This window comes from Pipistrellus hanaki (genome assembly GCF_964339955.1).
Source record: "Pipistrellus hanaki genome assembly, chromosome: X".
Lineage (NCBI taxonomy): Eukaryota > Metazoa > Chordata > Mammalia > Chiroptera > Vespertilionidae > Pipistrellus > Pipistrellus hanaki.
Genome location: NC_140524.1, coordinates 25,020,774 through 25,028,770, shown reverse-complemented (window position 1 = coordinate 25,028,770; position 7,997 = coordinate 25,020,774). Strand labels below are relative to the sequence as shown.

The 7,997-nt window shown below is 39.7% G+C and overlaps 1 pseudogene across 1 annotated transcript; it reads right to left on the bottom strand.

Moving 5' to 3' along the window:
- Positions 1-7,216: 7,216 nt before the first annotated feature.
- Positions 7,217-7,760, bottom strand: LOC311615344 (large ribosomal subunit protein uL23-like; annotated as a pseudogene). The gene has a single exon. The product of its transcript is annotated as a large ribosomal subunit protein uL23-like (transcript).
- Positions 7,761-7,997: the final 237 nt, after the last annotated feature.

Below are 7,997 nucleotides of genomic sequence, written 5' to 3'. Positions count from 1 at the left end.
TCATCAACCCTATATTCTCTGCTACTTTTTTCTGAGAACTCTAATCTCCTTAACTCTTTTCATAGTATTAGCTCCATCTCCTCAACTCCAGGAGTCTGTCCGGCTCATTCCTGTGCCACGACCTGAAACATCTTTCAAGATAGTAAACTAGGGCAGTCATAGGGCTCACTTTATTTAATTTCCACACCTCAGACATTATTATTTATTTCCTGATGTCCAATATCCTAATCCTTTGAATCTGTGAATATATTGACTTACATGGCAAAAAAGACTTTGAAGATATGGTGAAGCTAAGGACCTTGTGATGATGATGAGTTATTCTGGATTGTTAGGGTAGGGTCAATGCAATTGCAAGGGGAAGCTTCTAAAATCTGGAAAAAGCAAGAAAATGAACTCTCTACCTAGAGTGCCCAAAAGAAACAAAATCCTTCCCACATCTTGATTTTAGACCAGTAAGACCCATTTTGGACTTCTGACATACAGAACTATAAAATAGAAAATTTGTGCAGTTTTAAGCCATCAAGTTTGTTGTAATTTGTTATAATGGCAATAGCAAACTAATAGCGTTGGATATAGAGGGGTTGGCTGAATTTGTGTAGGTTTATGAAGAAATCTGGGCTGATGCAAGAATTGAAACACATGATAAAGATTCATGAGATTATCATAGCAAAGATTGGCAACTGAAATGGAATGCATCTGGACAACTAGAAATGAAAACATAAACTGATCCCTCAAATTCATGCAGAAGTCATATATTGGCTTTGACAAACTTAAAATGCAGGTACACAGACCAGCCTTCCACATCTAGAGATTTCACAGAGGACAAGAATAAATATTTTACTTCATTCTCTATTTGAGGGTGTTTTGTGAGTTCATTTACAAAGATGATTTTTCTTGTAACCAGTCTTCACAAAGAAGTGGGTTCATGGAGTATTCATTCATGTACTTATTAATGCTCTGCCCAAATATTGTTGGGCTACTAATGCTTTCACTACTGCAGACATGGTCCCTGCCCTCTAGGAAATTATGTCTACTACAAAAGACAGATAACTTTAATATATGTATAGTGGGGGAGGATTCTTTGTCTCTTTAACTATCTTCATTTCTTTTCCTCTTTACTTCTATTGGAGAGAGGGCTTTTAGCATAATGATGCATCAAATTCTTGCAATCAAGGACAGTTTAATATTAGCAAGAAGCAAAGACAGTTCAATATTAACATGACTGTCATATGCTAAAGGCTTTGAAAGACCCAAGGCTGCTTCTGAATGAGACTGTAAGGAGCATTGAATGGAAGGATCCATCACTCCTCCCCCATAATGAACAATCCCTGGCATTGGTTAAAATCTTCAGATTATTTATAAGCTTGCAGGATGGAATTGGGACATTTTGAGAGAAAAAGAGGAGATAAGAGACTGCCATCAGAAATGGACTTTGATTGGATCGGAAGCAACATCCATGGATACCATCTTCTTGAATCTGAGTGTGCTTATGATGGGCTACTAGTCAGAAATGAGCTCTCCTTGCTAATCACCCCAATATTCTACGTAAATTGTGCTAAGTATTATAAGAGTGACATAGTGACATAGGGTTCTACCTTGATGTGATCAGAGAAGTACCAAGCATGATTTTCAACCCTCCAAATCTCTGTCGTCTACTAGTAAGAGCTCATAAACTGAAATTCTGCCATTAATGCCTAATGTATTTTGAGAGAGAAAATCTCCTTAGTTTTAAAAAGTTGGTGGGATGACAGATGAGATTGGTAGTAAGATGAAAGATGCAGCTCTTTGTTCTCATTTAAAAAGTCTTTGCTATTCATCAGTTATAGAGATAACAGTCTTTACTGCTGATGATGTGGTCTTTGCTCTTCAGAATTCCCTGAAACAGAATGCACATGAAAATGCAATATTTTGTATTTAATTCTGGACAAAGAAGAGATTGTTACTCATGCTTTTGCTCAGTTGAAAATAAATCTAATTCCTTGGGTGATAGACCCTGCTATTTTGAAGGGTGCAAGATTTTCATTTTGTGTGCTTAAAGAAGCAGGTCCCTGAATAAAGCTACCTATTCAGAAAAAGTGTGGCCATGACAAGCACAAAATAGCACACAGCCAGAGCAAATTTAGGGGTCTACCGGGAATATTTGGCTAGATACTTTCAGTGAGGGATGTTTTTGGTGCTTGCAGAATGATCTATATACAGATTTTGCCATCAGACTTTCTTAGAACATTAATGCTCATCTGGTCCCACATGCAAGTTTCTCTTTTGTTTCTTCTCTTGAGGTGCATATGTTGGGTAGTTACTCTGGTATGTTCTATGTCTAAATTGCCCTCTGCCCTATCCATGGAAAGAAGAAACACAGCAGAGAGTATATGGAGAAGCTCAGACAAGTCTAGCAAGTGACCCTCAGTTTCTCCTCCCACCAAGCTTCTTCTTTCCTCCTTCAGTCACTCTCGATCACATCAATCACAATATAAGGGACCCAAGGCTGAGTCATGTTATCAAAACAGACTATCAGATGGCATTATCACTTGGTAACCATGCAGAAGGGAGCCAACAGCAAAGCAGTGGAACCATAGAGGCAAGTTACAGGTAAACAAATGACTTCAGAGGTCCATTATTGCAGCCCTGCTGACCCCAGGTCATCTGTTTTAGAGTTTCTTTTGGGTTAGGGACTTTAGGATAACCTCAGGAACAGTTTAAGAGGCTGGGCATCAAAGATCCCAGTAACTTAATTTTCTTGCTTTGCTCTCAAACCGACCCCAAGAAGTACCATGATATAGAGGAAAGAACATTTGTATATGGTTTAGGAGACTGCATTCTAATGCCTAGTTGAATATTGTGACCTTGAACAAACCCCTTTCAATTCTTGGGCCTCAATATGTATTTCTGTAAAATGAAGGGAAGGATAGGCTACATCACTAAGAACCTTGAAAGCTCTGATATTTCAAAAATCAAAATAAAGTACACACCTTTGTTCTACCACTTGAATCTGACCTCATTGTACCTAGTTTCTCCATCTATAATATGAGAGGCTGAACTATGTTGTCATGAAGAGCCCTGCCAATCCTGGCACTCTATGCAACATTTCCTGGGGCCAGAACAGGTGCTGACTATCTATGACAAGGAAAATCTTCACTAGGCATTTTGGGAGCAGAAAGTTGTTTCTTGCATCCAAGTGCATGTGCTCACATGTCTGGCATAACTCATTGGGTAGGTCTAATTTTCCAAGAGTTGCATTTTTGCTTGTTTGAGTTCTTGTTCGGACAAGTCTGCAATCCATTCTGTGAATGTAATTACACAAGCAGCCAGAGATTCTAGAGATTCTAGTTCTCCCTGAAAGAGGAAATAGATTTACATTGGAAACTAGGTTCCAAGAGATGCTTCCTAGGAGTATAAGAATTCAGTCCTGTGAGGAAGTGACCACCACATAGTGTGGCAATGAGGAGTAATGAGGGGGTGGGAGTAATGTCTCCTTCACTGTTTGTCATTATATGCTTCTAATGCAGCTGTCATAGGAGAGGGGAGCTGGGGGGGTTGGATGAAATAGACGAAGGGATTAAGAAAAAAACAATGAAAAAAATACAGTTATAGACACAGACAATAATATGGTGATCACCAGAGAGAAAGGGGAGTGGGGCAGGTAAAAGGGAGTGAAGGGGGAACAAATTGAGATGGAAGGAAATTTAATTTGGTGCGGTGAAGAAAAAATACAATATACAGATGATGTATTATAGAATTATACACTTGGGGCATAAATGTAAAGTTCCCCAGTGTGGATGACAGCTGGCTCTGGCATAAAGACTCAAGCAGATTATCCTAAGCCCAGTCATGGCTGGGAAAGAGAAAGACAACTAGAAATGGCACCTGGTCACAGAGGCATTTCCCAGGCCTGGCCTTTAGCTAAAGAGAAGAAAATTGAAAAGAACACTGAAGAGTTGTTCCATGTTCTATATCATTTCAACTTCTATTTAATGTCTCAGATTTTGTAAAGAAGCGTCTGAAAATGCCTTTTGGACATCCTATCTAATAAAAAAGTAATATACAGATTGACCATCACTCCAACACATAAGATGGCTGCCCCTATGTGGACAAAAGATGGCCAGCAGGGGAGGCAGTTAGGAGGAACCAGGCCTGCAAGGGAGAGCAGTTGGGGGAGATCAGTTCAGCAGGGGAGGGCAGTTAGGGGTGACCAGGCAGGCAGAGGAGGAAAGTTGGTGGCTTCCAGGCCTGCAGCAAAGGGCAGTTGGGAGGGACCCAGGCCTGCAGGGGAGAGCAGTTAGGGGTGACTAGGCCTGCAAGGGAGGGCAGTTAGGGGTGACTAGGCCTGCAAGGGAGGGAAGTTAGGGACAAACAGGCTGACAGGGGAGCAGTTAGGCATTTTTCAGGCTGGCAGGGGAGTGGTTAGGGGTGATCAGGCTGGCAGAAGCAGTTTGGGGCAATCAGGAAGGCTCACAGGAGAGCAGTTGGGAGCCAGCAGTCCTGGATTGTGAGAGGGATGTCTGACTGCGCATTTAGGCCCAATCCCAAATGGGCAGTCAGACATTCCTCGAGGGGTTCCAGATTGGAGAGGGTGCATGCTGGGCTAAGGGACACCTCCCCCATGCACAAATTTCATGCATCAGGCCTCTAATAAGGATTTAGGGAGGATAAATGGTGATGGAAGGAGATTTGAATTGGAGTGTTGAACACACAATATAATTGACAAATAATGTATTATAGAATTTTATACCTGAGACCCATATGATTTTATTAACCAATATCACCCCAATAAACCCAATAAAAAAGAAACAAATAGTAACCTTTCCCCCCCCCCCCCCCCTTGGAGTGAGAATTCATCCAGGTCATATGCAAAAGGCTTTTCTTTATTTTTTTCAGATTACCAATCACTTAAATGCTGAACTTGTTTTTCCAGCTTTCCACCTCAAAGTTTCTTCCAAGTCATCCTGGGGACACTTGACAGGAGACAGTATATTTTTCAGGCTTGTCCTGTTCCCCAAGTAAACCTGTCGCTCACCTTCTGCTTCAGAGAGAACATAAACAGGAAAGTGAGGCTGCAGCTAGCTGTAGGGAAGTTGTTAACGGCAGAAGAGTTCTAAGAACAAAACGAGGCCATCTTAGTATCAGAATTTCAATTTTTTCTACCATCTATTCAGTCTCTGCTCACCCCATTTATTAGCATTTTATCTTTCTTTTCTGGATAAGGCTGATGAAAACAATGCTATTCCTCAGCAGAGCAGGCCTACAGAAATTCCTGAAAGTTTAGAAAGTTTATCCAAAGTGTTTGGCACTCACCTCTACTTCCTAGCCCCGCTGCCCTCTCTCCAATTTCCATCTTTAGTTCCCTCACTCATCAGAAAAAAATGTCAATGATGTTCAAAGAATGCAGACACCTGCATAATTCATTTAATAGGTTCTCAGGCTGTTTTTCAGTAAAAAGGAAACATCTGGGGTCCTAAAGAGCATTGCTCAACTCTCCAGGTAACTTTTTACCTAATCCCTGAATATGTTCAATAAGGTTCTACCTCTGGCCACATTTTCTTGTCACCCTTTGTACCACAAATACTATCTTTAGACTTTTTAATTGTAAGACATATACCATCCTGGGATCAGGTTTGCTGATGGGACAATGGAGTGGCTCAACAGTTTTTTATGCTTGCTATATTTACTTGCTAGTCTCGGTTACTATGGATCCTGAACCTCCTGTAATCCTCCTTCCTATATACCTGAAAAGAAGCAGGGATTGTCTGTGTAGATAGAATTAGTTTGAGGATTTGCTTTTTGGATAACCCAAGCTGGAAATGGGATATTCTATCTGAAGCAACACAAGGAACATTAGACAAGAAAATGAATCAATGCTAATGGAAAAGTTCAGAAGGTCAGTGCTTTGAGATTTAATATCAGTGGGAGACAGTCTATGGAAAACAAGTGGGTGGGTCTTGTTGGGTTTTTGCTAATAGCCTTGTAGGGAGGTAGATGTATGGTGTGTGAGTTGAATGGTTTGGCTATTTTCCCTAAGCACCTAAGAGATTTATTACTTTAACTCTATATCTCTACTGCCAGCAAGTGTCTACTCACCACACCTAACACTAGGATTCCTTCAGGAGGGAAAAAAAGAAGCTCATTTAAAATGGACTCTCTTTTACTGTTTCCTTCCAAGAGTAAAACCCGTGAATCAATACCATCATATTCAACTACACCATTTCCTCCCCGTCCCCAAATTTGTTTAAATATCTCCAAACAGTAACTTTTTGTAAAATATCCTTTTATTTTTTGAAGGGACCTATTACATTTAAACTATAAGGGCTTATCAAATATTTCTTTGTACTTCATATTTTTTTTCTCAGGGTAGAGCGAAACTAAAAGAGCTAAGCAGTTATAAAGCCAGAAAGAATTAAAAACTCTATTTCCATTTTATCATGTTGGAAGTCCCTGAAAAATTGATTTTAGAAATCTTGGCACAGAGCTTCTATAGAATCAACTCTAGATGATGTTTTCATTAAACCTGGATCACAAATACTGAAACCCAAAGGGGGAAATAGATTAGAGCATTAAAAATATTTCAAATGTTGCATACAAAAAAAACATAGTTTTGTGAATGATGCAACTTTGTGTATGGAGATGAATATAGAATCTGAAAATACAGACTCATGTTAAATTAATTAGTATAAGGTATGCTTCTCCATGGCAATGTAGATTCAAGAACAGTTAATAAGCTCGATAATATTTGGCTCTGTGTCCCACAGGTTTTAGTTTAGTAAACTACAACCTTTTCCTTCAGTCTAGATTTCTCATTTTTCCTTATAATCCACAGGGCTCTTTATTGGAACAATCACTCTCTGAAGTTTTGTTCTTGCTCTGCTGGTCCTCAACTCTGGGGTTCCACTTCCAAGGTTCTACTTCACCACTCTCAAAGTTGGAAGACAATTAATGTATTTTAGCAATCTCAGACTTCTTGGCCAAATACAGATTGTCTAGCATTCCAGAGATTACAATATTTAAGTTCTTTTTGTTCACCCTCCCACCCTCAAGAGTAACTTTCAACTTTATAGTCTTTTTCGAGGAAAATTGGACAAGTTGACCATAAACCATTGTGGAGACATTTAAGTGGCAGCTCTCCATGCTGTCCTGAGATTATTCCTTCCTGATCTGGAACCACAGTACAGGATGTTTTGACTTTCTGAACCTATTTTGATCTGACTTTTTTTTTTCTTCAGTGTAAAATTTTTATATTTAGAATTAGGCAGCTGGACTCAGTTTAGAAGATTCCAATTTTGTTGGCAACATCCAAAGCATCATAGTCAGGAGCCAGTCGAACATATGCCTTCTTCTCACCATCAGGCCTGATGAGAGTGTTGACCTTGGCCACATCAATATCATAGAGCTTCTTCACAGCCTGTTTGATCTGGTGCTTGCTGGCCTTGACATCCACAATGAACACAAGTGTATTATTGTCTTCTATCTTCTTCATGGCTGACTTGGTAGTCAGGGGAAACTTGATGATGGCATAATGGTCAAGCTTGTTTCTCCTGAGTGTGCTCTTCCAAGGATATTTAGGCTGCCTCCGGAGCCTTAGTGTCTTTGGCCGTCGGAAGGTGGGTGACGTGCAGATCTTTTTTTTTTTTTTTTTTTTTTTTTTTTTTTTTTTTTTTGTGGCTGTGGACGCCTTTCAACACTGCTTTCTTTGCCTTCAAAGCCTTTGCTTTGGCTTTGGCTTTGAGAGGGGCAGAGGCTTCCTTCTTCGCTTTTGGCGCCATCTTCGTGAAAAGCTTGATCTGACTTTTAAAGAAACTATTCCATCCTCCTACCAGAGGTCTTATTGAAAGTATTTTTATAAATTGTTTTTCAGTGTTTAAATATCTTTTTCTATTTTTACCAAGTGGCCTCTTAGAAACTGAAGTCCATTTGGCTATACCTAATATACTGAAGTTTCAGATGTAAGTTTCAAATTAGACCAACATGGGACTTTTCTTTTTTTAAAAAATATATATTTTTATTGC